Genomic DNA, 23,432 nt, shown 5'->3' with positions numbered 1-23,432 from the left:
ATTATTATAGTTACTTTCACAATCCATTTCCGAGAAAAGAATGAAAGGCATCGGCAAAAAGGTCCATGTTCCATCAGTCGTTCAATAATAATAATAATAATAATATGACGCGACTAGAACAATTTTGTGCACAAAGAAAACAAAACAAACGATTTTATTCCACAATTTGTTCTCCTGCTTGGTTGTTCAAAGCACGTTCACGACCAGACTACTGCGCGTGCTGCTGACGTGGTTGTCAATGTTTTTTCCCCACTTTTTTTTATTTTAAAGCGTTACGCAAACATTGTAAACAATACTTAAACAGCCTGTAAAAATGCGCGACTTACTTTCCAGCGTATTCTGTGCCTGTACGCTGGCAACAACGTCAGCAGGTGAAGTCAGCAGCATGTGCCGTAGTCTAATCGCAAATGCGCTCTGAACAACCAAGAAAGAGACAAAATTGTTAAAAAAAATAATTTGTTTTGTTTTCTTAGTGCGCAAAAGTGTTCTCGTCGCTTCATATACTTATTATTAAACGACTGATGGAACATGGACCTTTTTGGCGATGTCTTTTGATTCTTTTCTGGGAAACATATTCTAAAGTTAACTCAAGTCAATGGTACATACAGAAGCCTCCCGTTTTTTGATTTAAAATATCAAAAAATTTATTCTGAAGACAATCAGAGTACTTTGTGGCTTAGAACGACACAGGGGTAAGTGATTTATGATAAAATTATGATTTTGGGGTGAACTATTCCTTTAATACGAGATGTAAACAGCCCCAGAGAGGGATAGAGAGTGAGAGAGAGAGAGAGAAAGAAAGAGAGAGACCCCTCAGTCCTACATGAAATCTCAATCGGTCTTTTTTAGACAGTTGACCCCCCCCCGCTAGTGAGGCCCGGTCAAAAGGAAGCAATCGTTGCCATAAAAACATACAGTACACACTTACACACCTGTGCAAGAACAACTGCACCTCATATACTTTAAAACCATTTAGATTTCCTATAAATATGCAATCTAACACTTTGTAAGAAAAGACCCTGGAAGGCAACTGTAAAAAAATATTCCACACAAAAGACAGCAGCGAGTGAACCTTTAGGGCACATTTTTGGGCTTTTTAACGTGTCATTAACTTTATATTTTAGCAAAACCAATTATGATGCTTGCCTTGGCAAGTGATCATCAAAACATTGCTTATGTTTTTTAAGTGGAGCTACATAAATTGTCCCCTAACCAACAAACTAAAGTTCTGGTTAAAAAAAGTTGGCACAAGCGTGTTTTATTTGCACATGCAGCATCTCGTCAAATAGCAGTTGTCCTCCAAACTCTTGGCTATTTCTCTGTGTTTGTCTTCCCCCCCTCTCTTCTTGGGCACAGGCTTGTGCCCGGCTGTGTAAATTGCCTTCTCGTTTTCTGCTTCAGGGCGTTTTAACACTTTTGGGACAGCATGTGGTGGGAAACAGGGGATAAGGGAGGGGTTTGTGTTAATCTACAGGACAAAAGGGGAGACCCCCCTCACAAAGAGATAATGGCCCTGTGGACCATGGGGACTCCTCTGAGTGGCCCTCATATAATAGAGCATCTTTGGAGTGGGAGGGGGGCAGGCACACCTCCTGGCAACACACGTGTCACAAACAAAGCCATGCAATTGTCCGTTCACCAGCGCTGGGGGTCTAAAAGGTGGAGGGGTTAAAATAGAAAAAAAGGAGAGTTTAGGAAGATGCTCATTTGGCAGTTACAAAACTGATGGTATACATACAAGTGCAATGAGAAAAGTGTGGTGAACACTGATGCATATTCATATTCTTTGTTTTATGATCATATCGATGAAACATTCATACACCTATATGCCTACAGCACACAACGTACAAGTTTTAGGTTACAAAGGTCGAGCAGACGCATGTTAACAGTGATTCTGTACCAGGAGTACGAACACAGATGGACAGATCCAGGAGGAAGCAACTGTATTGGCTTTTCTTTGTGTATGACACAATGGCCGCTTACATCAGCGTGTGTCAGCACATGGAAAAACTCCACCACCCCCCTCCACCACGACTACCGGTGCAAACAGACCAGCTGGATCCACACTGATATCACTCAAAAACGTGGTGTGTTGGTGAAATTCTTGCGTCAAATGACGTACCAATAGCAGCTGTTTACCCTCGCTGCCAGAAATGAACCATTCTAAAAATAGAAAAAGCCCTCACAGAAATGTTTTTTTTGCTCTTTTGGTCACGTTATAGAAATACATAAATCACTTTAATTTATTATTTATTATTTCATATGTCACTGCACACAAAAATTGGTAGAGGCCCCTTTAACGCCTTGTATAGAATATCTTAAAAATATGATACGATAAGAACTGATCATTTAAATGACTTTCAGAGGCATTCAAAAACATTAATGAGAATTTTTAAATAAGAAAATCATAAAGTTTAAAGAAAATAACCATATGATTAAAATATTTGGAAAAAGCACTTATTTTTAAATATTATTTATTGAGTTTTTACAGTATTGTTTATTGTGCATGAGTCTAACGCCACCACCAGCTTTGCTGTTTTAGCAAATTTTAACCTTTACCCTGCCAGCGTTTTTATTTTTTAAGTTGCCTGACGGCATTTGTTTTTTATTTGGGGGGGGGGGGGGGTTACAAAGGTTTCTCAAAATGGCTTTCAGAAAATGTTCTTCTATAAATATATAAACATACAATATATCGACCCTCTGCTTTCAAACATACAAACAAATAGAAAAAATTACGTTTTATCCTATCTTTGTTTGTTATCTTTTTATCACCTCTCAAATATGGGTAGGTTTCTTTAAAAATACATTAAAGGGGACATTTCAGAAGATTTTTTAAGATGTAAATTAACTCTTTGGTGTTTCCAGAGTACGTTTGTGAAGTTGTAGCTCAAAATCCCATATAGATAATTTATTATAGCATGTTAAAATTTTTAGGTCTGAGAAAAATGTGCAGTTTTTGGGTGTATCCTTATAAATTCAAATTAGTTGATCTCTGAACTAAATGGCAGTGGCGTGGTTTGATAATGCAGATTAAGGGGTGGGGTATTATTCCCTTCTGACATCAAAGGGGGAGCAAAATTTCAGTGACCTATTTTTTTAAATGCTTGCAGAGAATGGTTTACCAAAACAAAGTTACTGGGTTGATCTTTTTCACATTTTCTAGGTTGATAAAAGCACCGGGCACCCAATTATAGCACTTAAACATGAAAAAAGTTGTAAAAGAAAAAAAATATGATAAATATTTGGGAAAAGCACTTATTTTCGAAAAACATTTTTACAGAGTTTTTACAATATTGTGCATGAGTCTTACACCACCACCAGCTTTGTTGTTTTAGTGAAGTTTTAACCTTTGTTTTTTTAAGTTGCCGGAAAGCATTTTTTTCATAAGTTTCACAAAATGCCTTCCAAAAAATTTTCTTCTAGAAATATATAAACATACAATTTGTCAAATTAAAGAACAGACCCTCTGCTTTTAAACAAACAAACGGACAACAAAGTTTCATCCTTTTTTCGTTGTTCCCTTTTAATCACATCTCAAATATGGGTAGGTTTCTTCAAAAATACGTTAAAATCCAAGTTTTTTTATTGCTTTTTTTACTAAGATACAAACTAGGGATGTTAACAATTAATCGATCTTCGATTAATTGTCGATAAGAATTAAATCGTTAAAACTTAGCGATTGTTGAAAAAGCAAGCACGTGTGTCCGGCACCTGCGCAAAGCACATACACAGCTGGTGAAAAAACTAACCAAGTGCGAAGAAGTTAAACTAGCCTTGATCACAACGATGCTCGATGCCACACACACACTTAATCGATTAATCGATTTTTCGATTAATCGTTTTTTTTTTTAAAGAATCGATTATCAAAGAGCAGAATCTATTTTTTTCTTTCATATTTATTTCTGCAAACATTGAACGAAAGATTAACGTTAATCAAATTACTAGTCTTCTTCACTAGATGTCACCCTATTTTTTGCTTTGCGCGAGGTTACCAAGGAGCGAGAGGCAAGCCTGTCATTCATTAATTCAGTGCTTAAAATGGTGGTTTCAGGTGCTTCATCGATTTTAATAATTACCCACTTGTAACCTGCTGTTCACTGTTCTTTTTATTAGTATTTGTATTTAATCTATATTTATTGAGCTGAATCGAGAATAGACTATAAAAACCGACCCGAGAACCGGAATCGAAAATTGAATCGAGAATAGAATCGATTTGACAGCTTGTGAATCGAAATTGAATCAATCAAGATACCCAGCCCTATTCGAGACGAGGCTGGCTGCTAAGGCAACAAAATGGCATCCGCAGAGGATCTGAGAGGGTCCGATGCCGAAAATCTAAACACAGTTAGGATACTGAAAGCAAATACCCTCTTCAGGGAAGCCTGCAAGATTAGCATAGCAACGCTGCTAACGCTGCTTTACACAGGGAAGGCGTCCAGAAGCCGTTTTTAATAAACAGATTAAAATAAAAAACTTAAATTCTGCCAAGAAACTGTTAAATGTAAACTGTAACTGACTGTCGTTACACTCTGAACGCCCGCAACATATATCATTGATTATCATCATGACTGGCTGAGGCGCTACACGCTAAACACTGTTGCGGGTTTTCTAATGGAAGGTTGAAGTCTTCATAACATAAGCATATTTGCTGAAAGTACGCCGCAGGTCTAAAGCTGAGGTAACGACGGGAAAAGTGCCCTTTCGTGTGCTTCTTGGATATAATTACAACAAGCGGTGTATCGACGACTCAGAAAGCGAGGTGAACAACTAGAAAAATAACACTTGATGATAATGAAACTTTTATTTTGTCATGGATGCATGCGACTGTGCGGAGTGCCCGCTATGAGGCGGAGTTTACTGTGACTATTAGTCATTTTATTTCGTTACGAGATTAAATTGATGATTTTTATCAAAACACCAACTACATTGACTCATTTTACAATCCCACTAGCATATTATTTAGACAAAATAAAATCTTTTAATTCGCGTGAGGAAGCTGGCGTTTTTACGCACACTTTTATGTCATTGGCTATATGCCACTGCTGTAATGGCTTATTGCACTATTACTGTTAACGATTATTCGATTGATTGATCGTTAATTTAAATGATCACCGAATATGGGAAAATGCATAATTTGACATCCCTAATACAAACCCAAAATATACAAAATAAGTACACAATTTTCAAAACAAATCAGCTTTGGGCAAGCCTGCACTTTTCTCTATTGCTCAAGTGAAAAGCTCAGAGTATAGTCTTGACATGCAAGCTAAGATAGCACAACGTAGGGATGTGTGATAATTTGCATGTGATTGTCATTGCGCATCTCGGCAGTAAAGCCGGTTCCTTGATTAGTACTAAATTGCCATCACCTGCTTTTCAGATGGAGCAGCATTTACTACACAAAGCCGTAGTTCACGGACAAGCTGGGCCATATCGCATACATATTGCAGACGATATGTCTGCGATAATCAATGCGAAATTCGCCCGATTGTCAGTGAACTACGGCTTTGTATAGTAAATGTCACTCCATCTTAAAGCAGGTGATTGCGATTTACTTCTAATTACAGAACCGGCTTTACTGACGAGATGCGCAATGACAATCACATGCAAATTTTTGCGCATCCCTAGAACAAAGTACGAGCACGGTCGATTTGCACAGCCTTGCAAAATATACTTTGATTCGTACATGTACACAGATGAACGCGCATTGCAACAAAATGTAATGCATCTCCTGGACTACATATTACATTCTGTTGTACGCCCATGCACAACCTACTCATACAATGTATGCAGTGTTTCATAAATCCAGTGGTGCGTGTACAGTGCCCTACAGTACGGACACTCGCGTATGTGTAAAATGGTGATGGCGCAGTGGATAAAAGCGTCAGCTAAATGAATAATCTGCTGAATCAAAAATTACAAATGAACACACTCCATCTTGACCATTATATGTGTCAGTCCTATTACTGCTGAACATTGTGTACTATCTGCTGACAACAGGAACCCTTTGAGACTCATTTTTGGGAAACGATGAATGTCAGATGACCCCATAATATTTACGCAATCAATAGAGGTTCTCTACAAAACATACATAATCAATATTGGTTCACATCCAATCCAGATAGCTTTCACATCAACAATAAATTCTCCAGTTTACATTAAGCTTTTTAAAAATGAAATCTTGAGTGTTATTTCTTGATGTGCACTCAACAAATTTTACAGCAAAGCAAACATTAAGGTGAACCAGACCAGAAGATCTGAACGAAAACTATGTTAAAGTGTCTATTTAAAGCTTTTATTTCAAACTGGGCTGTTAGCCATCGACGCCTACTTCCAGATGCATTTACTGGATTCCAGTAAAATCACACAGACAGACAAATAGCTTCATACACACGCAGATCTGTCCACAAAACAGAACCGAGAAAAATGCACGGAAAAAATTGAGGAAACACAAACACAACTCATACTGAAGACAGCCAAAACAATCACTGTGTCGAAAAACAGACTCACAAAACACAGCAGACAACACAGGACATTCCAAATAAAAGCTCTCGGGAAACAATCACAGACCCGACTCAAATCTATGACATCACCTTCTAACTTCAAACAGAGCTGACGGATGACACTGCTGCACAAATATTGGCCTGAGAGATTTTGTAACAAGCGGCAATGTTCTATTAGATCTCTAAACTTCGACCTGAGTGGTGATTCTGCACATCTTTCTGAATATGATGTCTGATCGCACGCATTACAGTACATTGTAAATTGTGAAAGAGAAGAAATCAATGCCTTTAAGTGCAGCAGAACTTAAGGAAGATGAATGATAAAATAGATAATAGTTCTGGCACAGGCATTTAGAGTTCCTCTTTCTCTTTCCTGTCACTCCCTGCCCTCCTTTTAGCCGTTCGTTATATTTCAACTTCACATTCCCTCTATATATTCATACAAGCGTGATTAATTTGTATTTCCCACCTTTAAAGTTCTTTTCCTGCCGTCAGTCATGTCAGAATGATGGTTTTCGAAAAAATGAGTCCATATGAATGACACTTTCATAATTCTTTGAAAATGATTATTTGTCATGAGTCATACACTTTTACGATGTCTAGTAGGGAACTCAATTTTTTATTTTCTTTATATTTTTACTTTCTGAATTGGATTGACGAGAATTACAGAGTTAATGTTAGCCATAATTAAGTCTTGTATACATTACAAATTACATTTTGCACATCGTTGATGAAAAAGCTTGCCAGGAAACAATAATTAAATGGCATTGTTCAATCAATAGTCCCTTTCACACATACAGTCTTTACTGGTAATTTACTGGTAAATTGCAGTTAACAGGTCATGTCTGAACAGAACCTTTCCTGTAAATCAGTGGTGGCAATTTACCAGTAGAAGAGGTTGTAAGATTACCAGTAATTTACCGGTTAGTGCTATGTGTGAACAAAAATATAGATTATCTGCATTTAGAACGGAGGACATCAGACCGCACTGACAGCTTAGGGCCAATCATAACGTTTTAATACAGATGACGTGTTTACCCCCTTCCGCTTTCTTAATTTACCAGTATTTTGATATTGATGTGTGAATGATGTCTTACTGGTAAAAAGACGGACCGTCACTACGTGTGTGAGCAGCACATTTTTGTATTTACTGGTAAATTCATGGTAATTTACCAGAATTACTGTGTGAAAGAGTCTAGTATTTGCTATTCGTTGCATTGCATTAGTGCTTAAAAACTGCTAAATTTTAAAAGGTATAGTTCATCCCTTTTTATTCTGTCATCATTTATTCACCCTAATGTTGTTCTAAAACCTGCATGCGTTTTTTTTTATTCTTTAAAGCAACACTATGTAGTTTTTTTACCTTTAAATAATGTCTCTAAAATTATTTCATTGATAGAACAACTTTTAACTGGCCAAATTGTACTGTTGCTGCAACCTGAGCAGCCTCCTAGCTGCTACAAGCACACTCTGAAAGTGGCGGTGGAGGGTAGGAAACACAGCCCCGCCCCTCCCCCTGCCTGCAAAAGAGTGTCTGATACCAGGCACTGTTGCGCTTTTCAACCACATGGGGGAGCTGTAAGTCATTTTTACATGAAAACTACATAGTGTTGCTTTAAACACACAAAAGAAGATGGTCCTCATTGACTTTTATAGTATAGGAAAAACAAATACTATGGAAGTGAATGGGTACTGTTACGAATTGTTTACCATCATTTCTCAAAATATTTTCTTTTGCGTTCAACAGAGTAAAGAAACTCAAGTTTAGAACAACACAAGGCTAAGTAAATGATGACTGAATTTTAAATTTTGGGTGGAATATCCCTTTATGGAAGTGATACAAAGAGTAAAACATTAGCGTTACCCAATGTGTCTATATTTAAGGAACTAAATCATTTGAACGCCTTGTATGCACATATGAACTAATAATAAGGAACTTGTGTTCGTGTATAGCTCAGTAGTAGAGCTGATGGTCTTTGGAATAAACCCAGGGAACACATACAGCCAAGAAAAATTTGGAGACCACTTCAATTGTCCTTTTAGTTTTTAAGTAAAATTTTTGTTTTATTGTGTCAGCTACCTGCAACATTTCTCCCAAAATCTTAACAAAAATTATATTTTCTAGGGATGCTCACATTGACCGTTTAACCGTTAACCGAAGGTAAGAATTTATGACCGGTTAACATTATCAGTTAAAATAAAAAAATATTTGTTAATACATGGTGCGTGTAGTCATGAGCCGACAGACATTTCGCCACTTTTCTCTCTTTAAATTTGTTAATGTCCTGTAAATGACACAAATTATTGCTGCCCTGACGGTCTGATAAAGTAATTTGTATGAGAAATCATTTGTATGCGTGTTTGGAAGCTGAACGGAGACGCGCGCGTGTCCGCGCAAGATGACCCGGTCCGTCTCGCGCACAACCGGACAGACGTTCGGTGATGGCCTCTGACCCTGAACATAAACATCTCTCTTTTTGCACAAACGGAGAAAGACGACGCAAAAGCAAAACTTTCTGAAAAGCATCCTGCTTTAGAAATGACCACTGTGGTAGATGAAACGGAGACAATCTGCCCTTTTTGGATATGAATCCTCTGGACCGATCGCGTGCTTTTTAATAAGGTAATGTTGCGTGAATATCTGATAATGTATGAATCCTGGTTCTGTTGTTGATCTGTCACTGCTGTTTGCACGTTCATATTAAATCTTTTGTTTTTACTAGTTCACAGACAACCGTCAACTGTATTTTTACTCAATGACAATTTCATATTAAAATCTTATAAGTTAACGGTTAATGTTCGGTTTAGAAGCTACGGTTGTCGGTCGGGAAAATTAACTGATATGAGCATCCCTAATATTTTCATTTGCATTTATTTACTAAAAAAATAAAAATGGGGAAAACATGGTCAAAAAAAAGAAACATGCAGTGTTTTTCGATCTTTAATACTGCAGAGAAAAGTTCAAATTCATTTCTCAAGACCAAAATGCCAATGTTTTTACATGTTTTTTTAGGGAAAAAAATATTTTTAGTCAAATCTTTAATGGGTCTTGTCATGCTCTCAGTCTTTTAAAATTGCAATTGGGTGATATGTCACTCCTACGGTTTGCTTTTGTTGAAATTTAACAGACACTGGACTGAATTGAAATGGTCACAAAACATCTAGAAATGGTGATTAAAGTCAATACTGGAATGGCCTCTTAATTTTTCCGTGGCTATATAGAGGGGTTGCAAGTTTACAAACATTGCAGGGTGCGCGCGCAACCAAGGGGCAGAAAGACCGATTGGTGAGCTGATCTGCTACTGCAACAACCTTAATTATTGAAGCGTTCTTTAATGTTTGTACATAAATAAGACTTGATTTTAGTTGTATCTGTTTTTCTGTCTTTATTTTTGCAGTGTTACTGTGATACATGTATGAATTATAATTTTATAATTATAATGCTAGTAACGTAATAGTCGCATCTACTGGTATGTTAACATCAGGCACCCAGCACTGACTCTGTTGGTACTATTTTCCACGCAAAAATTCCTTGGCATTTTGACTTACAGACACCGCTACTAGCATACAACACAATGCACGTCTCTTCTTTCTGCCCCTCGGTTGCGCGCGCAACCAGTTAGTGACGTCGCCGTGCAACCCGTCTATACTGATAAACTGCAAAAAATCTGACTTTCTTACTTAGTATTTTTGTCTTGTTTTCAGTACAAATATCTAAAAAGTCTTAAATCAAGACTAGATATAGACTAGAAAAAATAAGTCTAGATTTTAGACAAAAAAGCATAACATTTAAGTGAATTTGTGCTTAAAACAAGCAAAATATCTGCCAATGGGGTAAGAAAAAAAAAACTTGAAATAAGTTTACTTTTTTCTTAAACACTTATTAAAGAAAAAAATTAAGAAAATGTTCTTACCCCATTGCCATTTTTTTTTTTTTTTTGCTTATTTTAAGCACAAATTGATAAAAAAAAAATTGTCTAACAACTAGACTTATTTTCTTAGGTCATTTTGAAAATGCTTCTTGATATAGAAGATTTTAGATATTTGTACTTAAAACTAGACAAAAATACTTAGTAAATGTATGTGCAGTGTAAAATGTTTTTTTCTTGTTTACAGTATAATTATCAAAAAATTCTAAAATAAGATGCTTTTTCTTGATGAGCAAAATGACCTAAAAAATAAGTCTAGTTTTTAGACAAAAAATATACAATTTAAGTGAATTTGTGCTTAAAACAAGGAAAAATATTGGCCAATGGGGTGAGAAAAAAAAACTAAAACTAAAATAAAAAAAATTCTTAAGCACTTAATTTTAGCAAAATTTTCTCACCCAATTGGCAGATCATTTTGCTTATTTAAAGCACAAATTCACTTAAATTGTATAGTTTTTGTCTAAGAATTTTAAGATATTTCTACTGAAAACAAGACAAAAATACCAAGTAAGAAAGTCATTTTTTGCAGTGTAACTTGTTATGCACTGTAAGCCGCTTTTGATAAAGGACGCTTCAACTATTTAACTTATTAACATACCATTTTTCTTTAGCTCAATTGGTAGAGCCTTGTGTCATCAGTGCAAAGGTATTGGGTTTCATTCCAAAGGAACATACATACTGATAAATATGTATACCTTAAAAGCCCCATAACCCACTTGGGGTTAAAGCATCTGCCAGATGCATACATGTAAATGTAAGCTGCCAGTGGTTTGGAGTTTTCTGTTCATACACCACAAAAAGATCTTTAAGATTCCCCCGCGACCTTTCATTTAAGGGCATGTCCTCTCTAATCTCGGAGTGTGTTTGTGGGTCATAATTTCTTCTATTGAAGTTCCAGCCGTTATCACCACAGCAGTGGCCCACAGAGGCAATGAAGTGTCTTTCTCCCTGTAACTGTTTGTGAGGTCAGGGGAGGGGTAAGAGGTCAGGGTTTAATCAGTTTAATGGTTCCTCATTCATCTCTTTCCCCTGATGACCCCCAACCCCTGTCCAGCGTGACCCCCATGGCAGCTGCTGATCTGTGGGTGACCCCAAAACCACCCACATTAGCTGATCCACCCCATCCTATTACCACCTACACTGACCCTTATACAGTACCCCAGCTGACATAAAATGCAAGGATGCTAAATACAAAGATGATGCTTATATAAAGCCCTGTGGGAAATTGATATAAGATAACCCCTTAAACTCTCTAGCACCTTAGAGACCTTTTATGTTAAGTGCTTATTATAGTTGTGCATAGGTCCTTCGGCTGGCTACGTGTCAGGTTTTTTTATTCATACTTCTGCGTCAATGTGCAATTACACACTAGTTGGCGATATACATGCGTGTAACCCACAGTTTCAGTGTGTTCACAGCAGCAGTTTGGCCAGTAAACACACAAAAGAAGCAGCAGCAGTAACTCTGTTGCAAGTAGGGATGCTTAACGATTAATCGCGATTAATCGTTAGCAGAATAAAAGTTTTTGTTTACATCATATATTTGTGTAAACTGTGTATAATAACTTTGTATAAATAAATGTACACACATGCATGTATATGTTTTAGAAATGTTTACATGTGTATATACATTTGTATATTTATGTATAATTTATATTATATATAAATATAAATACTTAATATATAAAAAAAAAATTCTTTAAATTATACATGAATGTGTTCATATTTATATATATACATATTTATTATACACAGTTTACACACATATGTGATGTAAACAAAAACTTTTATTCTGCTAATGATTAATCGCGATTAATTGTTTAGCATCCCTAGTTGCAAGCGGAAATGCCTATGAAGAAATAAGACGCAGGGAGGTGTGTGTAGAATGGACGTGTGTTCAATTTTTGGCGAGGTGTGCGTCAGGCTATGCATAGCCTACAGCATAGCTACGGCATAGAGTCCGATTTATTGCGACTATAAATTACTAGGGCTGTCGAAAGATTAATCGCGATTAATCGCATACAAAATAAAAGTTTGTTTTTGCATAATATATATATATATATATATATATATAAATACGCACACATGCACATATGTATTTAAGAATCATTTACATGTATATAAATATTTATTTAGATTTTAATATATTTTATATTATATATAAATAAAAAATATATACATAAATATTTTTTTTAATGAATACATGTATATGTGTATTTAAATATAGATAATTACACACAATACAGAAAAAAAAAAAAAAAAATATATATATATATATTATGCGCAAACAAACTTTTATTTTGTATGCGATTAATCGCAATTAATCTTTTGACATACCTTATTTTAACAATTAAAAATTAATTTCAATCATTGCTCAAACTCATAACACTCCAAATATGATTCATAAAACACAAAATGTTAATTTTTATCCTGACCTCTATTTTCCATATAATAAATGAATACTACTGTACTTCTAGCATGACTGGAGAAAGTAAGGAAAACGTAGGCAAACATTGAGATTTTTTAGTTCGCAACCACCTAAATTTACATCTGTTCCTCAAACAAAGCAAATAAATGACTACTGAAGATACACCACAAGTCATACTGAACACTTGCACAATACCTTAAAGGGGTTTTTGGTTGTTTTGCTGAATGACAAACCCAGTTCCCATTTACGTTCAATTTATAAAGCATAGGTAGAACAACTGGTAAATAAATAAACCAATGTGTCTGGAACAACCTTAGCAAAAAAATATAGTGAATAAATCGCAAGTCAAAAGAAATGAAATTTCATTTTGGGTGACTGTCCCTTTAAGAGCAAGAAAAACAAATATACCTTTTGTTGTGACCAGGCATTGTTAAAAGCTTATCAGACCACTAAACATAACCTTGATACTATGTTTACATTATCCACATCCTTTCTGTTTGTACTATCACAACAAAGCCTCTCTTCTGATTAAGCCAAATAGCCACCATGTGTTCTGGGTGCCGACCCCTGGTAATTCAACCTGAGGCTTTGACATACAGAGAGCGGTGGATGGGATGGTTGATTCGCTCATTCTGTCTTCTCGCTCTCTTTCTTTAAAATATTCAGAGACAAACCGGCTCCTGTTACCTGGCTGGACAGAAGGCTTTTAGATCTACTTTCCAACCACAGCATCTCCAAGGACAACAAGTCAGGAGTGTGTTGGTGTTTGAGAGCCCTCTCATTTGTCCATGGATAGAAAGAAAGTCTACAGTAGTTTTCATTTTCCCCTCTCGTACAAACATGTGTGATGACTCAGATATTCTCTGAGCCATTTGCATTATTTATTGAACTGACGGTCTGTTTAGCTTACAAACAAGCGACTATTTTGAAGGACACGTGTTGGATTCATTTTAGCGAAAAGTCATCTGGGTTTCATAAAAATCATCTGAAACAAGACTTATCATAGGGGTCATAGGGACTGACTTAGGGGTCAGGTTTTTCTTCACTCACTATAAGCAATTTGAAGCCTGAGGGGACTCAGAATCAAACCATAATATTGCTCTAAACACAAAATAAACAAACTTCAGAGTTGATGGAAAAAGAGAGGTATTTGAGGAACAAGCAGTCAATCTTGGTTACCAATTTGATTTCTTTTCCATCCAGATGCATAAAATGAATACATAAATTTAAAAAAATCATCCACGCCCTTATCTAATAAAACAAGCCAACATTTATAATAATTACATGCCGATATATCCAAATCTTTTTGATAAGAGGGGGAAATGGACAGAAAAGTGAGAATAACCAATACAGTGGGCTGTGCATTGAATGTGCATTTACTGGACATGATGATGCATTAAAGGTCAGAGCTTAACAATCAATGTCTCTCTCACATCACAACACTTACCATGTGAATGGTAAGGTATTTCTCATGAGCGCGGGCATGAGCAGGATGGCTGCACTGTCTGCTGGGTCTGAACCAGACACATCTCCCATCACAGTCAAAGGAAATGCAGAAGTAAACTAACAAACACAGGTCAGAGGTTGAGAAGGTCACATGACTTCTACATCCTGGCTGGGTCTAAAAGTGAAGAGAAAACATTCAGTGGTTAATATATAAACTAGGGCTGTCAATCAATTATAATAGTTAATTGCAGTGAATCGCAGTTGCAGTTTATTAGTAAACACAACGCATGCTTCTTTAAGCCAGGGATTTTCAAAAAAATTTGTTCTTCCTGGACCTACATTTTTTTACTTGAAGGTAAATATTTAAATAATTTAATAGAACATTTGCATGTTTAATTAAAAAATATACATATATATTTCGTCCTTTTTAAGATGCACCTATTTCATTGCTAAAAATATATATTTTGGGTATTTGATATAATGCAATGTGTTTGCGTGGTCCATTGTTCAAAAAACATTATTTTCCACATACCGTACATTTTTGTAGCTCCAGATTTCCCAATCTTCCTGAAACGCATGGATTTTGAACAAAACTAAACGATTTGAAAAGCGCTTTGTCCCTGATTGGCCAGCTAACCTGTACGTTGTGATTGGCCTGAAAACCTCTGACCTCAGACGAAATGTGACGCTCCTTACCATGTTTGAAAGATTTGCTCATAATGCAATGCTAACAGGAGTTAACTTACAGGCTGAGTCCAAAGCAGGAAGAATTATGACAATGTCGATCTTGTCTACATCCCCAATCCCAGAAAGTAAACTGTTGCCTACAATCCGTGTGTTTGTTGTTCTCCAAGAAAAGAAATTTACTTAAGAAACGATCATCATTTACTTTTGGGGTTTGTACCTTTTGCATATCATTAACATGTACTACTACACACTTACACATAAAAGGAAATGTAAAAACGTGAATCGGACAATAAGTATTTTTTTAGGTGAGTTGACACGGCTCTTTTTCCACCTTAACTAGTTTAACCCCAAAAAATTTTTTGCACAAAAGGCCGTCAATTGCATCTCAGAGAATAGCGTGGACGCGCTTCATACCATGAGCGGGTACGCGCGCCACATGGCCGAAATGAGATAAAGACATGGTCCGTCACTGTCTGGAGCATAACTAGCCAGTTGATAAAACATTTTATTCATTCTGTCATAGTTTCTTCAAAATTGAGTTTTATTTGAGTGTTTTAAATAAAAATATTTTCATCATGACGCGTACGCCCTGCCCCTTTGATTGCCATGCCCCCGGCCCCGCCCACCCGCACAACCCTACCACCTTAACTAACAAATTTTCTGCGGGAAACCCTGTTTTCTGTACAATGAAAATGAAAGGGAGGCAGTTGGTCCCTATCAATTTTTCAACTTTCAAATTCTACAAAGAAAAGTAATACAGGTGTGAAATCTAAATCTATAAAACAACACGAAGGTAAGTGAACGATACGATTATCAAACTGAACGTTATCAAGATACCCATCTATAATCAGTTTCTGCAAACAGCAGGGTTACTAGCAAGGAAATGCTTACAACCAATGTCACCAGTAACATTTCTCAGTTTATCAATACAAACTCAATCATTTTAAACACTACATTAAAGAGAAGACTGTGAGGGAAGTGGGATCTTGTTTCCATCATGACACTAAAACCCTAGCACATGAAATGTCTATGTTTCCATGACAACTGTGAAATTATATCATGGAGAAACAGACGCATCATGCACAGCAAGAATGACTTCCATGATATCTACAAAGATGTGTGTGAGGGAAGGAGAGATAGAGAAAAAAGTGAAAGAGACGAAGGAAAAAGAGAGACAGTAGCTGTGTCTAAATTCGCTATATGGTCTACTATATGGGGAGAAAGTAAATGAATGAGTGAGCGAATTGGGACACTGAAGTAAATATCATGCGTCAGAGTACTGTCGCAGAGATTTGTTGTAAACATAACGCATAACTATTATGTTTAAATTAGGGGTGCACCGATATATTGGCCGATGATGCTTGCTATGCTTCTCAATGAATTACGGTGAAATGCTGCTACATCTAAAAGCCAGAGAGCGGTCTTGAGCAGAAACTCAATATGTGCTGTAGACGAATAACCATAAAGACGCAGCTATGACACGCAACTCCAGAAAATGGTTTAAGGATATATTTATATTGCTGTTATGATAATAAAGAATATGTTTATGTTTGACGAGTGTTGCTTTATCAAATGCATGTTATTTACGACTCAAACTAACAGTGATTTCAGATTGATAAGGACTTAAGGATCAAAAGCTATAGTACATAAAATAGTTGTGAATAATATCAGCTGTGCGATTCAGAATAGTTATCGGCCACATATTATTAGTGTTTATCGGCATTTATTGGTGCACCCCTACAGGGCTCAACATAAAGGACTGCCCGGTTGCCCGGGGCAAGCGTGAGAGACGTTCGGGCCAGTAAAAAGTATTGTCACTTGCCCGATCCGGCCAGTGCTTCACCCTCAGTAACTAAAATATATTTTCATCAATGTATATTATTTAACATCTTGGAAGCAGACATTTACTTGGGTAAACACGACAAAAGAAACAATGCAATATTTTGCACAGTTTGCTGTCAGTTTACAGGTAAAGCAGAAAAGTTGGGAGCCTATTTTTGTTGGAACATGTCTGTTATATGTATACAATTATATTTGACTTTTGAGTTATTATTTTAAAATATGTGACACTAAGAATTTTTTATTGGGGCCAGTGAAAATATTGGGAGGGTGAGTGAAAACCTGAACCACTGGCCCGACCGGGCCAGTATAATTTTTTTTTTGCATTGAGCCCTGCCCTTAGTATACGTATGATATTTAAAGACACTATATTAGATTTCACCACTAGGGGTCGCGTTTTAAAAACAATAACAAACGTGCTGGGACGGTTGTAATTACCACCGGTGGACTGCGACCCCCGAATATTATGAAAAATATAAAGTAAAATCTCACCAAGTGAGATGTCTTATGGTTTGTGTTAACGCAAACAGCCAGCAGACGCAACGTTAATGCGTTATTTGCAAGGGAAGGCAACTGATATCAGTGATGACCCGCTGGCTTGGGGTCGGAACAATGAGGCAAGATATTCCTGCTTCTCAATTCGTAGCCTCCGGAGGTCGCATTTGCAAGCTGCATACGTAATCAAGACGGTCTTATTTCATAACATTAACAATTATAAAGTTGACTATTATTTGTTAATCATACATTGTTGTAATATGCTTATTAGGGCTGGGATAAACGATTATTTTTTAAACGATTAATCTAGCGATTCTTTTTTCGATGCATCGATTAATCTAACGATTCATTTTATCAGTCCGATTCGACTTCGATTCGATTCGAGTACCGATTATCTCCCCATTAATTAACTAATAGCAATTTATACATGCTGATTTACATATCTGAATGTAAACATTTCAATATATGTTGATTGCTCTTGAAATTTCAGAATAAAAAAAGACTATACAAGTGCAAAATAATGCATTCTTAGTCAGAGGTAGCATTTCATAAAGCGTTTGCAGCTCATTCTGTGCTGTTTAGCAACAGTATAAAAATCTCAAGTTCAAATGACTTTATTTTGCATGCATTTATGAGCAAAACCTCTTCAATGTGCCTTTTGATGGTCACACAGTGTAATTTTTATAACTTGATTTGTTTAATCCACATTGTTTTTTGTGCTGTTCTAGTCCATGTAATGACAGATATAAACACAATTAAACTTAAGAAGCACATACATTATTAAATCTCTTTCTCTTAAGTTTATTAAGATAGATGAGGACTCATTTACTGCTGTACAGAGAGTGAATGAAAACGCAGTCTTCTGGCAACAGTGTGTTTTTACATATTTCATTGCTTTTTGAATCGACGCGCATATTTTGCGTCGACGTATTTTTTGCGTCGACTTCGTCGATTACGTTGACGCGTTGTCCCAGCCCTAATGCTTATGACTTGCAAATGTCTGAAAATAATAAACCAGACTTGATGACATACAGCCTGCATAAGCGACCTCCGGAGGCTGCAGCCTTCGGATTGAGAAACGACCGTTCTCTCTTGCTCACTCAAAGTTGCGGAAAAGTATCAATCTATGCTATCAGTACACCATCAGAACGTGTTTTCAGCGCAGCTGGAGAAATTATAACCCCAAAAAAGGTTTCTCACTTCTTGTTTCATGAGTGGAAGTGCCACAATAAATACGCAGATGCGCCGATCCCCTGGGTGCTCCGGGGCTCGGCTCGAGCAGCCACCGAAATGGCCAAGCACATACGCACAGTTGCTTCACATTTACTTCACATGTCGCGTCTAAAACCACGCGGAAACCGTGATCGCGCCACTTTCCTCCTCTTCAAAGCGCGTGGGCGCTTCAGAGCGTCTTTTGTAGCTAAGTAACCTAAGAATAGCTTGACTTGTGACGAGCACCCACCGGCGGAAAAAGAATTTGGCGCCTATGAACATGCACGTTTGTTAAAAACTGTATATCTGATCCTCGTTTACATTTTTATATTTTAAAATATAATATTTTATAATTATTATATAACCACCTCTTTCGCATTTGTCCACACGTCTGAAACCGATGATAACGGGTATAACTTAATTGATGACTGTTGTAAATGACAAGGGACAAGCCGTTATTTAAAATAGGAATTTATTTGAATATACAAATCTTTGGGTACTTTTGGGATAATGTAAGTACACTGCATGAAATATATCATACTGTGCAAGTGGTTTTTGGATATTGCAATACAAAACATAATAAAAAAATATTACTTTTAAAATAAACTGTACTGCCCATCACATGTTGTTAATGTGATTATTTTTAAAAAGTACAAAATAAAAAAAGAAGTAGATAAACATAAATGTGTAGTGTTTACTGTCAGTATCCTCCAGCTGATTCCAGTCAGTCTATATATGAGATAGGGAGCAAATTCAGGCACAGCTACTGAGAAAGAATAGAAAGAAAGAGCGAGAAGAAAAGAGCAATAAAAGTAGAACAAATACAGAGCAAGATATAATGAGTGCACTACAGATATCTCATGTCGCCCCACAATGGCTGCCCTTCCTGCCAAACAGGCCCATCAGTTAAGCCCTAAATTTCCCATGAGGCCTTGCAACAGCGCTCGGCACTTCCCAGACCCTGGTGTTTAGAGCGCTCGGGGCTTTAAGTGTTTTCGACTCTACCTGAATTTACCAATGACAAGTGCTGTATAAACTGGGGCACAGGCTACGGTCAGTGACATAGGTCGGGCTGAAGACTCCCCTGATAATATTACTGTGAAAACAGTACAGATTTTGTGACAGTTTGATAGCTGTGTTTCTAACCTCCTGCCTCTATATTTAGAGCAATTCCTGGTTTGCTAAGCATTTTGTACAGGAGATTTGTTAAACCTGGTAAGCTATGACATACAATACATATAAAAATAGTTATAAAGAATCTTTGATAATTTTGATCCATATTCCCATCTCCACATCCTTTCACTTCTTTTACCTTCTTGATCTTCACAACTGCAATCTTTTTTTCCCTGAAGCACAGTAGCATGTTGCTAAAGGTGACCCAGCCTGAAATCAATAGGTGCCGCCTGAATTAGTCAGAGACATATGAGGTGGAGTGTAAGCCGAGATTTGGCAAAGCTATCGGCACAAACAAATGCCATGATTGCTCCCTTATCCTCTCCACTGAATGATGTCATCACAAAGTTTGTAGTTTGAAGTTAAAAATGTCCGAATTTGGCTTTTTTTTGCCCCTTGGGCATTTAGGGGCAGACCGATACTAACAAATTTTGAAAGACACATCAAAAACGGAATTGTGTGGATTGGGTTTTTCGGAGAAAGAAAATATCATAAACCTGGTATGTAAGTAACAATGGGACTAGTCCTAGTGAAACAAATCAGTGTATAATCATTGCTTGGTGTTTCTCTGTGCCATGACATCCAATGAGCTTCTTACTATTATCCCATATTCTGAAAATATTTGATATATATTGGCAACAGCTTATCTATTATTAACATTATCAGCTGCTATACACGCGGGTGCATTTGAACAAACAGAAAACAAAAAAAAGATGTCAAATATGTTCTGGAGACGAGAAAAAAATATATAAATGCTGTTTTAAAGAACCTGGTTCATTTTCTTTTTGTACTAAACGGGGTGTAATTTTGATCTCACAGAACAAGCGAAACATTGGGGAATCTAATCTAATTCATCCGAGCCAGGTGGTAAATTCGTAAACAAGCCAGGGTGTCAAATGTAGACCGAATAAAACGATAACTAAAGGATCTGTAAAGCACATCAGCCAGACATCCAGGGTTCTGACCCAATTTTATATCCCTAAACGCAGACAAAAATGAATGAATAAATAAATGTAAAAGAAAGGGGGTGGTGCTCTGTTAGGTGAACTCGACTCAGAGCGTCGTAAATGATTAATGCTCCTCCTCTTAGGAGTATAGCTGCTTCCTCTACAAATGACCCATATGCAACAGACACAGCAACCTTAAAGGGATAGTTATCCCAAAAATGAAAATAATGTCATTAATGACTCACCCTCATGTCATCCAAAACTCGTAAAGACCTCTGTTCATCTTCAGAACACAGTTTAATATGTTTTATGTTTAGTCCGAGAGCTTTCTGACCCGCCATTGAAAATCTAGTAACTGTATACTGCACATTTGTGATGCACCGATGTATCGGCCGCCGATATTTGATGAATTTGAAAATATCGGCAACAGCACGAGAAAGGCGGATACCGATTGTTTGTTAATTAACCACATAAAGGCAATGAGTTGCATGTCTGTTGCATAATCCAGCATTTTTAACAATAATTATCAAAATAATTAAACACATCCCAAAGCAAAATAAGTTGTATAAATTATAGTTTGTCAGACGTGCGATGAGGGAAAAAATAATAAATCACGTAGTTAATCACGCGAGATTACTCATTCACATGATCCATGCGGTCTAGAGTATTTCGGGAAAATGTCTGCGGTCTGGGCTTTCTTCAAAATCTTGGATAAAGACCGAAAAAATTGCCATTTGCCACGAGTTTTCGCAGAAATATCATGAGGAGGTAGTGTTGTATACAAATGTTTAATATCGGTATCGGCATCGGCCAGAAGTTGTCGGTTTAAATCGGTATCGGCCCAAAAATCCTAACGATGCATCCCTACTGTACATGTCCATAGAGGTAATAAAAACATCATAAAAGTAGTCCATGTGACATCAGTGGGTCAGTTAGAATGTGTTGAAGCATCGAAAATACATTTTGGTCCAAAAATTACGACTTTATTCAGCATTGTCTTCTGTTGTGAAGCGCATGCGCGAGACTAAAGTCACGTGACTGCAGTGACGCGGATGACGTCAGGGTTTCCCACAGCACTTTTCAGTTCGGGCGGCCCACCTAAGCTGGGATACCCTACCACCTTAACTAGGTCGTCCAAAAAAAAAAAAAAAACGCTGCACAAAAGGCTGTCAAGTGTATCTCGGAGAATAACGTGGACGCGCTTCACACCGCGAGCGGGCACGCGCCACATGGCCGAAATGAGAGAAAGACATGGTCCGTCACTGTCTGGAGGATAACTAGCCTGTTGATAAAACATTTAATTAATTTATAATCTAGTATGTGTTCATTTTCTGTCATAGTTTCTTCAAAATTGAGTTTAATTTGGGTGTTTTAAATTAAAATATTTTCATCATGACGCGTACGCCCTGCCCCTTTGATTGCCACGCCCCCGGCCCGCCCACCGGCACAACCCTACCACCTTAACTAACACATTTTCTGCGAGAAACCCTGGACATGCTATCCTCAGAAGTTTTTTTTTCAAACTTACAGCGTGCGTCTCCCTCAGACTGTAAACGAAGCCTGGGCGCACAAAAAATAACAGCTGGGGCGCACCAAATAACACGTTAGCCGCTCGTACATCATCCGCGTCACTGCAGTCACGCATGCGCTTCACAACAGACGCGGAAGAGAAGACAATGCTGAATAAAGTCTTAATTTTTGTTATTTTTGGACCAAAATGTATTTTCGATGCTTTAACTCATTCTAACTGACCCACTAATGTCACATGGACTACTTTGATGATGTTTTTATTACCACTCTGGACATGGACAGTATACCGTACATAGATTTTCAATGGAGGGTCAGAAAGCTCTCGGACTAAATATAAAACATCTTAAACTGTGTTCCGAAGATGAACGGAGGTCTTACAAGTTTGGAACGACATGAGGGTGAGTCATTAATGACATTATTTTCATTTTTGGGTGAACTTTCCCTTTAAATTCTAATGCATAAAAAAGCAAATTAATAAATTCAAGTGATCATTCACAAACGCACATACATTCCACTTAAGGAACATCCAATCGTGACCTTGAAGAAATTGAAGGCATTGCTTTCCTCATTTAACACATTGCATTGCATTACCTCGCATCACATTTCAAAGATAAATGATATAGGTTAATGCATACATACAAGCATGTGTATGCACGAACGCAACTGATTAACAAGCTATCAAACAACCATCTTAAATTAGCCATTCTGCCACTGACACGGCCTTTTCACAACACACATTCAATCAGCTTAAATAATGCTCGTCTGGACATAGACAGTAGACCTTCATTAAAAAAATCTGCCATCTAAATGTAAATAAGACCACATCTGCCCGTGTGCATTTATTAATCCCTTGGAGTACATAACAGACGACTAAAATAACATTAAAAAGGTCATAGCAATAATTTTTTTTCTGTTATCAGCTTGAAATAGCATTTCTGCACAGCATGCTTTGTGAACCTGTCACAATATAACTCGGGCTTTACAACGAGGCGGTCTCTTACAAACCTTGAATAACATTATAGGTAAAAAAAATAAAACGATACAACGATCGGACTCCTTTAAGAAAGCTATTGCCCAGCCAGTATAGATCAATTTAACAACCACATCACATTCAAGGAAATAACGGCGCAATTACATTTGAAGGCGTGTGATACTGAAGTATAATTTAAATATAGTTCAAGGTAAGTCTGTGGTTGTAGTGAGTCTGTCAGGCTTGGTTTATTTTGTGCCTGACACTTTTTTAA

At 37.0% G+C, this 23,432-nt stretch overlaps 1 protein-coding gene across 1 annotated transcript in view; it reads right to left on the bottom strand.

Moving 5' to 3' along the window:
* spsb4a (splA/ryanodine receptor domain and SOCS box containing 4a) overlaps positions 1-14,465 on the bottom strand; it is a 75,229-nt gene extending 60,764 nt beyond the window's left edge. The window contains exon 1 of the mRNA XM_065267192.2: positions 14,307-14,465. The gene's annotated coding sequence lies outside the window, so the exon portion shown is untranslated. The remainder of the gene's footprint in view (positions 1-14,306) is intronic.
* Between the last annotated feature and the right edge of the window lie 8,967 nt (positions 14,466-23,432).

Source organism: Paramisgurnus dabryanus, chromosome 6 (genome assembly GCF_030506205.2).
Source record: "Paramisgurnus dabryanus chromosome 6, PD_genome_1.1, whole genome shotgun sequence".
Classification (NCBI taxonomy): domain Eukaryota; kingdom Metazoa; phylum Chordata; class Actinopteri; order Cypriniformes; family Cobitidae; genus Paramisgurnus; species Paramisgurnus dabryanus.
Note: the sequence above shows the minus strand (reverse complement) of the source record. Positions and strands in the feature narration are given on the sequence as shown.